This window comes from Pan troglodytes, chromosome 1 (assembly GCF_028858775.2).
Source record: "Pan troglodytes isolate AG18354 chromosome 1, NHGRI_mPanTro3-v2.0_pri, whole genome shotgun sequence".
In the NCBI taxonomy this organism is placed as follows: domain Eukaryota; kingdom Metazoa; phylum Chordata; class Mammalia; order Primates; family Hominidae; genus Pan; species Pan troglodytes.
In genome coordinates, this window is record NC_072398.2 from 90,747,111 (window position 1) to 90,758,831 (window position 11,721).

Here is an 11,721-nt window from a genome sequence, read left to right on the forward strand (position 1 = left end):
TGGAAAGGTGGGAGGGTAGATGGCACAGAGAGAAAAACAAAGTATTCAAATCAGTCCAGGCACAGGGACTGGCAAATGCTAGAAAATAGCTGCAGTAAAACCTGTGGTCCTTTTTAGACTCATGGTGATGTTAAAAATCCACACACTGGTGTCAGGGAACATTATGCCTCACGTGCACCAGAGACAAAAATTCCAATTCCTCAGAGAGAAGGGAACACGCAGAGGGCCCTTGGCAGAGTGGGTCCTGTCTTCCTTGGCAGGGAGAGGTGAACAGGAAAAAGAGCTGCCACAGCCTCCTTCCAATCCCGCCTATCCCCTTTGGATGGCAGGCAACTCAGTGGCCTGCAGCAGCCTTCAGTTTGGCAAGAGACGGATGAGGTGAAGGGAACTTCTCTGCAGAAGTGGAGCTGCTCAGGGCAGACTGCAGGTAGACTGTCTTGTGGAAGAGTCTGTTGCTTAAGAAGACCACCAAGGAGAACAGGTACAACCGGAAGAGATACGCTTTTCCAGGGGTCTTTGCTTCATTGGCGCTGATAATGAATAAAGGAAACAGGATAGAGAAAAGGCAGCTGCTGATAGTATATGAGGACTGCATTGCTATGAGAAAAGCCAAGGGCAAACCAAACCCAAAGTAGTAAGGCCAATTGCTCTCTATGTTAGACAACTGCTGGTGTATTTCAATTCCTTTACTGAACCAACGATATTCAAAGCAGTACAGTGAGTAGAGAAGGGACATATGCAGGAGACTAACCAGCTGACCGACAAGATGGATGAGAAAGAGAATCACAAACATTCCCTGAATGGGGAAAAGAGCCTGCAGCAAAAGGTTGAAGAGCATGTCAGCAATTATTTTGCTGACACTAGGGAATGGGTGAGGCTTCCTCCCTGATACCTCAATTGTCAGGTCAGCTATATGCTGGAACCAAATGGCATTCACTACTTTGCTAAGCACAAACAAGGGGAGCACCCAAAGAACATTGAAAATTGACCTGAGGAAGAATTCCAGCCACTACCAAACATCTCCATGTAGTGATGGATCACCAATAATTTGGGCTGTTACTGACTGAAGCACAGGAATAAATACTCGATAAAACAAAAGGAGACTGAGCAAGAACATTCCACCATTCCAAGCACAACACTGGAAAATTCTACTAACAACATATGGCTCACTCTCTTGCCTCCACTCTATATGCTGGGCTCTTCTTTGGGCCAAGACACTACTTGCCTTTCTTCAAGGCTGCTCCTCTCTCTTTTCCTGGATTTGAACATCTAGCTTTGAGATGGTACAAATACCCCAGAAGGAGTCTTTGATTCCTCTGGCAAGGTGCTGAAGAAAGGTTTTGACACTGTCAGCCATCTCTTCACCAGCAAACTATCAACTACACAGAGGAGAGAGAAGTGTCTCCAAATCTCTCATGAAGGACCCGCAGCTCCGCCATGAAGGCTCCGGCCCAGCCCCTCACCAACCACAGGCTCCCTCCACCAGGGCGCTCAAATTTTTTAATTCAATCCACCAGTGATGGACACTTAGGTTAATTCCATGACTTTCCTATTGTGAATAGTGTTGTGATAAACATTCAAATGGAGGTGCCTTTTCTTTTTTATAAAATAGCTTTTTGTTCCCCCCTTGGGTAGATTCCTGGAAGTGGGATTGCTGGGTTAAATGATGGTTCTATTTTTAGTTCTTTGAGAAATCTCCATACTTTTTACCACACAGGTTGAACTAATTTACATTCCCACCAGTAGTATATAAGCATTTCCTTTTCGCATTCATGCCAATATCTGTTGTTTTCTGACTTTTTAATAATAATCATTTTGACTGGTGCAAGATGATATCTCATTGAGGTTTTAATTTGTATTCCTCTGATGATTAGTACTGTTGATTTTTTTTTTTATGTTTGTCATATATTTGCATGTCTTCTCTTGGGAGATGTCAGTTCGTGTCTTTTGCCCAGTTTTTATTGGGGTTGTTTTTTGTTTCATTGTTGAATTGTTTGTGTTTCTTGTAGATTCTGCATATTAGTCTTTTAAAAATATTTTATTTCATTCTGTAGGTTTTTTGTTTACTCTGTTGATTATTTATGTTGCTGTGCAGAAGCTTTTTAGTTAAATTAAGTCCTATATGTCTATTTTTGGTTTAGTCATATTTGCTTTTGAGATCTTAGTCATAAATTTTTGGTTTGGGGGTTTTTCTGTGTTTTTGTTGTTGTTGTTTGTTTGTTTTTAGGTAGAGAAGAGATTTCACCATGTTGCCTGGGCTAGTCTTGAACTCCTGGACTCAAGCCATCTGCCTGCCTCCACCTCTCAAAGTGCCCAGATTATAGGCATGAGCCACCCTCTCCAGCATAGTCATACATTATTTCCCTAGGCCAATGTCTAGAAGAGTTTTTCTGGGTTTTCTTCTAGGATTTTTATACTTTCAGGTTTTACATTTAAGTCTTTAATTTATCTTCATTTAATTTTTTATATGGTGAAAGCTAGGAATCTACTTTCATTATTCTGCATATGACTGGCTAATCTTCCCAGCACCATTTATTGAATAGAATGTACTTTCTCCATTGTTTATGTTTGTTGACTTTGTTGGACATCAGTTGGTTGTATGTATTTGGCTTTATTTCTGGGTTCTCTATTCTGTCCCATTGTTTGATGTGTCTATTTTTGTACCAGTATTGTGTCATTTTATTTACTATGGCCTAGTAGGGTAATTTGAAGTCAGATAATGTGATGCCTCTGGATTTGTTCTTTTTTAAAAAATTTCTAAAAACGGAACAAATACAGAGAGGCATCACATTATTTGTTCTTTTTGTAGGATTGCTTTGGCTGTTCAGGCTCTTTATGGTTTCACATGAACTTCAGAATGTTTTTCTAATTCTTGGAAAGAAGACCTTAGTAATTTAATAGGAATTGCATTGAATCTATAGATTGCTTTTAGCATGATGATTATTTTAACAATATTGATTATTTTAATCCATAACCTTGGGATTTTTTTAAATTAGTTTGTATCATCTATAATTGCTTTTATCAGTGTTTCATACTTTTTGTGGATATTTTTACCTCCTTTTTAAAATGTATTACCAGCTATTTTATTTTTGTAGCTTTTATAATGAATTTGAGTTGTTGATTTGCTTATCAGCTTGCATGCAAAAATCAGAAATGCCACTGATTTTTGTACATTGATTTTGTATCCTGAAACTTTACTGAAGTCATTTAACAAATCTAGGTGTCTTTAGGGTTTTCTAGGTTACAATATTTCAACTTCACTAGCTTTATTTTTTCCTATTCAGTATGACTTCAGCAGTGGGTTTGTCATATATGGCTCTTACTATTTTGAAATATGTTACTTCAGTGCCTAGTTTGTTGAGAGTTTTTATCATAAAGGAATGTCAGATTTTATCAAATGCTTTATCTGGATTTATTAAGATGATCATGTTTTTTTCTTAATTCTGCTTAAGTGGTGAATTACATTTATTGATTTGCATATGTTCAGCCATCCTTGCATTCCTGGAATAAAACTCAATTCATTGGGATGAATTATCATTCTTTGTGATGTTGGATTTTGTTTGCTAGTATTCTGTTAAGAATTTTTGCATCTATATTCATCAGGGATATTTGCTTGTAGTTATCTTCTTTGTTTTTCTGTCCTTGACTGATTTTGGCATCAAGGTAATATTGTTTTCATAGAATGAATTAGGAAGGAATACCTTCTCTTTGACTTTTTGGAATAGTTTCTGACTGTTAATCCATCTGGTCCTGGGCTTTTTTCTGTTGGAAGATTTTTTTTTTTATTACTGATCTATTTCATTGCTCGTTATTAGTCTGTTCAGGATTTCTGTTTCTTCTTGGTTCAATCTTGGGAGTTTGTATGTTTTCAGGAATTCTAGTTTGTGCACAAAGAGATAGTCATAGTAGTCTCTGATGATCTTTTGTATTTCTGTAATATCAGATGTAATGTCACCAATACCATTTTTATTGTGTTTATTTTAATCTTTTTTCCTGGCTAATCTAGCTATTGGTCTATCAATTTTATTTGTTCTTTCAAAAAAATCAACTTTTCATTTTGTCGATACTAAGTATTATTTTTGTTTTGTTGTTGCTGTTGTCCTTTTTGTCTAAATCTCATTTTGTTCTCCTCTGATCTTTGTTATTTCTTTTCTTCTGCTAGCTTTGGGCTTGATGTGTTCTCATTTTTCTACTTCCTTGAGGTGCAACATTGGGTTGCCAATTTGAGATATTTCTGTCTTTTTGATGTAGGTGTTTTAATGCTTTAAATTTGTCTCAGCACTGTTTTTGCTGCCTCTCAGAGCTTTTGGTTTGTTGGGTCCCTATTTTTATTCCTTGAAATTTTTTTGACTTCTGCCTTAATTTAATTATTTACCAAAAAGTCATTCAGGAGCAAATTGTTTAGTTTGCATGTACTTGTGTACTTTTGAGAGTTCCTTTTGGCATTGACATTTAATTTTATTCCACTGAGGTCCAAGAAAATATGTGACATTATTTTGATATTTTTGAATTTATTAAAACTTTCTTTATGGTCAAGCGTATGGTCAATTTTGGAGAATGATCCATGCACATGAGAAAAATGTATATTCTGCAGTTGTTGGATAGAATGTTCTGTAAATATCTGTTAGGTCCGTATGGTCTAGAGTCAAGTTTAAATCCAGAGTTTCTTTATTCATATTCTGCCTCAATGATCTGTCTAATATTGTCAGTAAAATGTTGAAGTCCCTCATTATAATTGTATTGCTGTCAAACTGTTTTCTTAGGTCTAGTACTACTTGTATTATTTTTATATTACTGGACCTGCTAAATTCATTTACTAGTCTTTATAATATTTTTCTTTGTTTATTTAGGATTTTGTATGTAAACATTCACATTTTCTGTGAATAAATACAAGTTTACATCTTTTTAATATAAATTATTCTTTCTTTTTTTGCTTATTACATTGGCTAGGAATTCTCATACAGTATTGGATTGAAGTAATGAAACCAGACGTTCTTGTTTTGCTCTGGGTATAGAAATTACTTAACCTATACATTTGATTACCCAGGAAGTGCTATACCTTTATAAACAGCCTATGTGCACTTGATAAAAAATAATTTTCTGCTGTTTTTGTGTGTATCTTTTTATAAATAGTAATTATGTCAAGCCTGTTATTGTTTGCATCTTATAATTCTTATGAAGTTTTTTCTACTTATTTTATCAATTACATAAGAAGATATGTAGAAATATTTATAGTTTGGATTTGGCTTCTTCCTTTTCTGTCTTGTCACTTTGGGCTTCCTTTTTTTTAACTTTTTATGAAATGCATATTTATATTTGACAATTAGAATTTTGTATTAATTTTTTATTATTAGCAAATGTCCATCTTTAGTTCTGTTAATATTTATTGTGCTGAAGTCCACTTGTCTCATGTTAATATATTCCTTCTGCCTTTCTAATAGTTAGAGTTTTGTGCTTTTTTTCTAGGACATTACTGTTATCTGAGACTTAAGATTTATAGTGGGTTTTTTGCAGAAAATATATAATTGCTTTGTTTATACAAATCAGGCAATCTCTTTTTATTGAAGTGTAAATAATTTACAATCAATGTAAGTTTCATTTTGAGTGTGTTTAAGTCTACCATTGTTCTATGTGATGTCTCTTTGTTTCATTTATTTCTTGTTACTGTTTTCCTATTTTCTTGACTTCCATTGGATTAATTGAGTAATTATTAATATTCTGTTGTATCTCCTCTATTGGTTTATTAGCAATACATTTCTTTAATTTTTGTGTTTTGTGAGATATAAAATGTGCGTTTTTAACTCATCACAGTCAACCTTCAAATAATATTGTAGCACTTTATTTATATTGTGATTTTTTATAGTATGCTTTCATTTCTCCCTACTGAGTTTTGTCCTAGTTTTGTCATGTATTCTACTTATAAACTTATAAAATAAATGTTGTTGGATTGAAAAGGTATAAGAGGAGTTTGAGACCCACTTATTTTGGTACTAAATGTGAGAACTGTACTTCCTCTCAGTAATGCTGTTGTGCCCTGTGCTTGTACCTAGCTTAACCCTCTTTGCTTGTTGTAATTATTCACTTATTTCTTTATCTCATCTTCTAAACATCAAGCTTTTATCAGAATGAAGTCAGTAGCTCTAAACTTTCTGAAAATCAAATAAATTACATAAACAGATTGCAAACTATTCCAAGCTCCACCTAAAATATTTCTTATTTAGGAGATCCTAGGGTAAAGCCCCAAAATATGCATCTTCACGTGCACCTCAGGAGGCTGAAATGTATCTAGGTCCATATGTCACCACTGGCACAGACTAAGCCATCATCGTGCCACCTTCCCCACTAAAACACTCACCAGAGTGCTTGGAGCATTATAGGTACTCGATGCATATTGATTAAATTAATGAACTAATGAATGCCCTGACAAAAGTCTACATTGATTAATGTATTTGAAGAGATAAATTGAGCAGGTAGAGGAATGTAGAAAAGGTTAGACTGTGTGCCCTCTTATGATGCCAGTATAACTTATTCATAAATCAAGAGAGTTATAGAAAAAAAAATCTCATAATTCAACTAGCAACTTTAAGAAGGAAGAAAAAATTTGTCAAGAATGTCATTTATTTTATCCCTTAAAACAGTCCATCTATGTTTAGCATCCAAAAAGCTAATGACTAAGTAAGTAACAGTCATCACTTTATTCAGCAAATGTAACCTTTCTCCAAAATGAATGATCAATGTAAAAAATTATAGTATTTAAAGCTATTCGTCTTTTACGCAGATCAAGTAAACCACATAATTTATCTACCCTTTTTTTTTTCTTTCTTTAAGGTTGAATATTACATTTTTAATGCCTAGAGTCCAAGGAAGAACCTCCCTCCAAAGCCTCAATCCCCTGAGGCACCCCAAATGTATAAGACCCAGGGATTTTGCTGGAGTATGTGCTGTCAAGGCCACAGAGCTGCTAAGATTGGGGCTGTACAGTTACTTTCAGCTCAGACACCAGGCAGAGCTGTCTTTCATCTTTAAAAGCGAATGGCCCCTGGACTTTCCCCGGTAAGATCTGGGAGAAATATGCTACATGATTTTTTTAATGTTTGTTTATTTCTCTCTCCTTTTTAGACTTTGATGGGATATGAGAAAAAAAGGAACATGAGATTGTGCTAAAACTGCCTGTGGATGTAAGTTTCTCCTTTGTACTAGAGTTGTAGGACCACTCTTTCTTATGAGTAATATCTGTCAATTTTCTCTAAAAATATTTTGAATACCAAAGAAAGATTCAGAGGCAGAAGAACTCATGGAAACCATGCACTGGTGAAGTGTGGGCCATAGCATCAGAATCTAGAGTGAGAGACAGGACAGAGACCATATGGAGAGGGCAAAGATGCAGCTGAACAAAACCTGACCATGTGAGCATGGGAGATATAGTAAATGAAGAGAATAACTAAGAGTGTAAACAGCAAAATATTCCTAAAATAGACCTAAACTAGGAAATAGGGAGAAACTGCCTAATGTGTACCTATATATGATGGGTTAAGGTGGAAGAATAAGAGATAGGAGTGAATGAAAGAGTGGAACAGAGAGCCTTGTGGGGATCATACAGAGTAAAGAAGACATTGATCTATTTCCTAAGTCACTGGTGTATAAGCACGCAGTGCAAAGGAAATATTAAAACTAGAACCCAGGTAATTCAAAAGACAAAACCCTAGATGGGAGACTTAAGGTATTTGGGATACAGTTCCTGCCTCGTAGCTTATGCAACCCACATCTTGATATTTTACTTCTCTGGGCCTCTGTTTCTTCATTTATAACATGAGGGGGCTTGGCTAGATATTTAACAGCCTGCCTGTATTGACCACTTATGCATCAGGAAATTCATTGTGGGCATTTGGTGCTCACACAAACTTTTTGGCTTATGCTATTATTATTGCCATTTTAGAGATTAAATCATGAGACCCAAAGAGATTTCCCCAACACTGTACATTGGCAGAGCCATGGTCTCAACCTAGGCAGTCTGACTCCAGAGCCTCAGTCCATCCAGCCTCACTATGCTGCCATTCTAACAAATGATCTCAGAGCAAACTGACAGGGAAGTGAATTCAAACAGGATTCAGTCATTGAGAGCTATATAGGGAAGCCTCTCAGGAGATGAATAATGAGTTGAGGTTTTGTAGGAAAGATAAATATTAATTCTGAGGGATAACAAAAGTAGGAAAGAAAATGTAATGTTATGTGTAGAAGCAGAGAGACAAAGTTAGTTATGTTTGATGCTGCAGCCAACCAGCTTGTCTACAGCTGAGGGGCAGATGCGTGACCTAATGTTGAGGAGAAACACACCTAAGATGGTGATGAGGACAGAGAAAATTCCAGAAACATTGCCATAAGCTATGTATTAAATAATTCGTTAGAAGGAAAATAAGACCCATAAAGATATATGATCATTTTATTTCAATAACTAAAGGCTAGCTGTCATTCATACAAATAATTTAACATTATTGTGAGAATCTGCAGAGGACAAATCAAGAACAATGGGTGACTATTTCAAGGAGGCATAGTTCAGCTCAGAAGTAGCCAAATAAACTATCTAGCAAGGGAACAACAGCCTGTTTTGGAAGTGAGCGACTTCTTAAAATTTGTCCTTGACTATGGACGTTGGACAATACTTCCTACATTGCTATAAAGAGGTTCACAGAATTGTACGCAGGTTGAGTTAGAAGATTTCTGATCTTTTTTCCAAAATAAAAATAATCTGATTGTCTAAGTCTGATATGAAGGTTTTAGCATTTATTTGATCTCCAAATCAAACCACAGATCTTCTTACAGATAATGGTGAAAGTTCTTCTTAGAACATTATGGAGGCAATGGAGATTGAGGCATAGGCCAGAAGAGTGGAGATCTCAGCCCAAGCCTCATAATGCTCTGAGGTTAATTTGAGCTTTAATTAGGTTCTTAATCTCAGATTCCCATGCACTGATGACAAGGGAAACCCCAATATGTGAGCCATCCCAAAGTCTTCACAATTGATCATGGGTAAATAGAATCTGAATACTTTTAAGTAGATTAAAATAGTTCTCTACATCTGAACAAGCATTATTTGAGTTATGTATATGAGAGACTGGGTACATCACTTTTTACTTGTTTTGTTTTTCTGAATCAGATTTTTATAAGGTATTAGCAAAGATAGGTGATTTTTAAGGACTGTTACTGTCATGTGGGTAAGCAAATGGTTTAATCTTATTGAGCCTCATTTTCTTCTTCCATAAAATGAGAGTATTTAATGAGATGAGGTCTAAATCACATTTTGATTTTACAGTATGAACTTTCTAGGCACATAGGAATACAAAGAATGGAAATAACTTACAAAAATAAAAATAAATAATTTCAGATATCTTTGAATTGGGATATGTCACTATTCATGTCCCTTGACCCTTCCCTATACCCTGATCTATGTACTTAATGTGTGTTATGTATTTTTTCAGTCCAGTATTATCAGCTTTTTACAGAAACGCAAACTGAGTATCTCTAGGGTCATTTCACTTTGATCAAATTCTCTCCTTCTCAATTTCAGGTTACCTAAGTCTAATTACACTGACCAATGAAAAGACAGAACCAGAGCATGATCACCGAGTTCATCCTTATAGGCTTCTCAAACCTGGGGGATCTGCAGATCCTTCTCTTCTTTATCTTCCTATTAGTCTACCTGACCACTCTGATGGCCAACACCACCACCATGACAGTCATTCATCTGGACAGGGCTTTGCACACTCCTATGTACTTCTTCCTCTTTGTCCTTTCATGTTCTGAAACCTGCTACACCTTGGTCATTGTACCCAAAATGCTTACCAACCTGCTATCCGCAATTCCAACTATTTCTTTCTCTGGGTGTGTGGTCCAGCTCTATTTATTTGTGGGCTTGGCTTGTACCAACTGTTTTCTCATTGCTGTGATGGGCTACGATCGCTATGTTGCCATCTGCAACCCTCTTAACTACACACTCATTGTCAGCCGAGCCACCTGCATGCAGCTGGTTCTAGCCTCCAGCTTTTGTGGCTTCCTGACTTCTGTGATTGTCAATATCCTGGTGTTCAGTGTGCTCTTCTGTGCCTCCAATCGGATCAACCACTTTTTCTGTGACATTTCCCCTGTCATAAAACTGGGCTGCACAGACACCAACCTGAAGGAGATGGTCATCTTTTTCCTCAGCATTCTGGTATTGCTGGCTTGTGTTGATATTCATCTCCTACATCTTCATAGTTTCCACCATCCTCAAGATCTCCTCAGTGGAAGGACGGTGCAAAGCCTTCGCCACCTGTGCTTCCCACCTCACAGTGGTCATCGTCCACTATGGCTGTGCTTCCTTTATCTACTTGAGGCCCACATCCCTGTACTCTTCAGATAAGGACCGGCTCGTGGCAGTGACTTACACTGTGATTACTCCACTACTCAACCCCCTTGTCTATACACTGAGAAATAAAGAAGTAAAGATGGCTCTGAGAAAGGTTCTGGGTAGATGCTTATATTCCAAAACTGTATGAGTGGGCTGATAAGGCAGTAAATTACATTCATGAAAGTTTCCTAGGTAGCACTTCAGATCTATAAACAGATTCGTCCTTTTCTTAAGACTCCTTGACAAAAAAAAAAAAAAAAAAGAGAGAGAGAGAGAGAGAAAAGAAAAGAAATAAGGACTTTAGGTGACCTTGATTGTTTATATCAAAAATTTTTTTTCATGTTAGCCTGTATCCACTGCAAAAGTTATACCAATTGGTCTCCAGAAAATTATGTGAACATTGAAACTTTCAATAACACAAGCTACATTGTTTTTATGCATTACAAGTGTTTGCTTTGTCAGATCAAAACTACAAATGCTGCATTATCTTTTTGAGAATTCCCAGATTGTTGATACTCCTTTTACAGTGAAAGAAACAACATATTCTAGAAATAATTTACTGCAGTTATTTCTTTATTAAACTTATATATACATACACATACCTACATATGTGTGTATATATATATGAATGTATATATATATACATGTGTGTGTATATTTATATAAAGTTTAACCCACTTCTCATTTAGGAAAAAAAAAAGTGCAGTTCTGTGCCATTATGGAATTCTCAGGGCAAACGGGAAATGGGTTAAAGCAAATGGTTTAATCTTTTTGAGCCTCATTTTCTTCTTCCATAAAATGACAATATTCAATGAGATGAGCTCACATCATAGTTTGACTTTACTGTACAAACCTTCTATGCACATAGTAATACAAAGAATATAAATAACTTGCAAAAATAAAGATAAATTACTTCAGTTATCTTTAAATTGGGGTATGTCACTATTCATGTCTCCTGATTCTTCTCTATCCCCTGATCTACATATGCATATATATACACACATATATTATATATATATGTTTAAAAAGAAATATATGCGGTAAATTGTTTCTAAATAGTGAACATAAATTTGCTTCTGGAAAAATGAGGGGGGTGGTGTTAAAGTTCTAAGAGGTCGATGATAGAATAGAAAACACAGACTTTGGAGTCACAAAGACCTGGATTTTAATCTTTATTTGGATCATTTTCCAGCTAAGCCCCTTGTGCCAGGTTTAACTTCTTTTATTTTTAGTTATTTATTATGTAACAAAGGACCTTTAATACCTCCTCAGTGGGCCATTGCAAAATCTAGTTAAATTAATAAATGTAAAAAATTCCATGCTTGCCTGAGAGAAGG

General features: G+C 35.8%; 2 pseudogenes; one reads left to right on the forward strand and one right to left on the reverse strand.

The window, feature by feature from the left end:
- Positions 1 to 334: 334 nt before the first annotated feature.
- Positions 335 to 1,397, reverse strand: LOC104003295 (etoposide-induced protein 2.4 homolog; annotated as a pseudogene).
- Positions 1,398 to 9,592: 8,195 nt separating this feature from the next.
- On the forward strand, positions 9,593 to 10,532 carry LOC469526 (olfactory receptor 10T2-like; annotated as a pseudogene).
- The last annotated feature ends 1,189 nt before the right edge of the window (positions 10,533 to 11,721 follow it).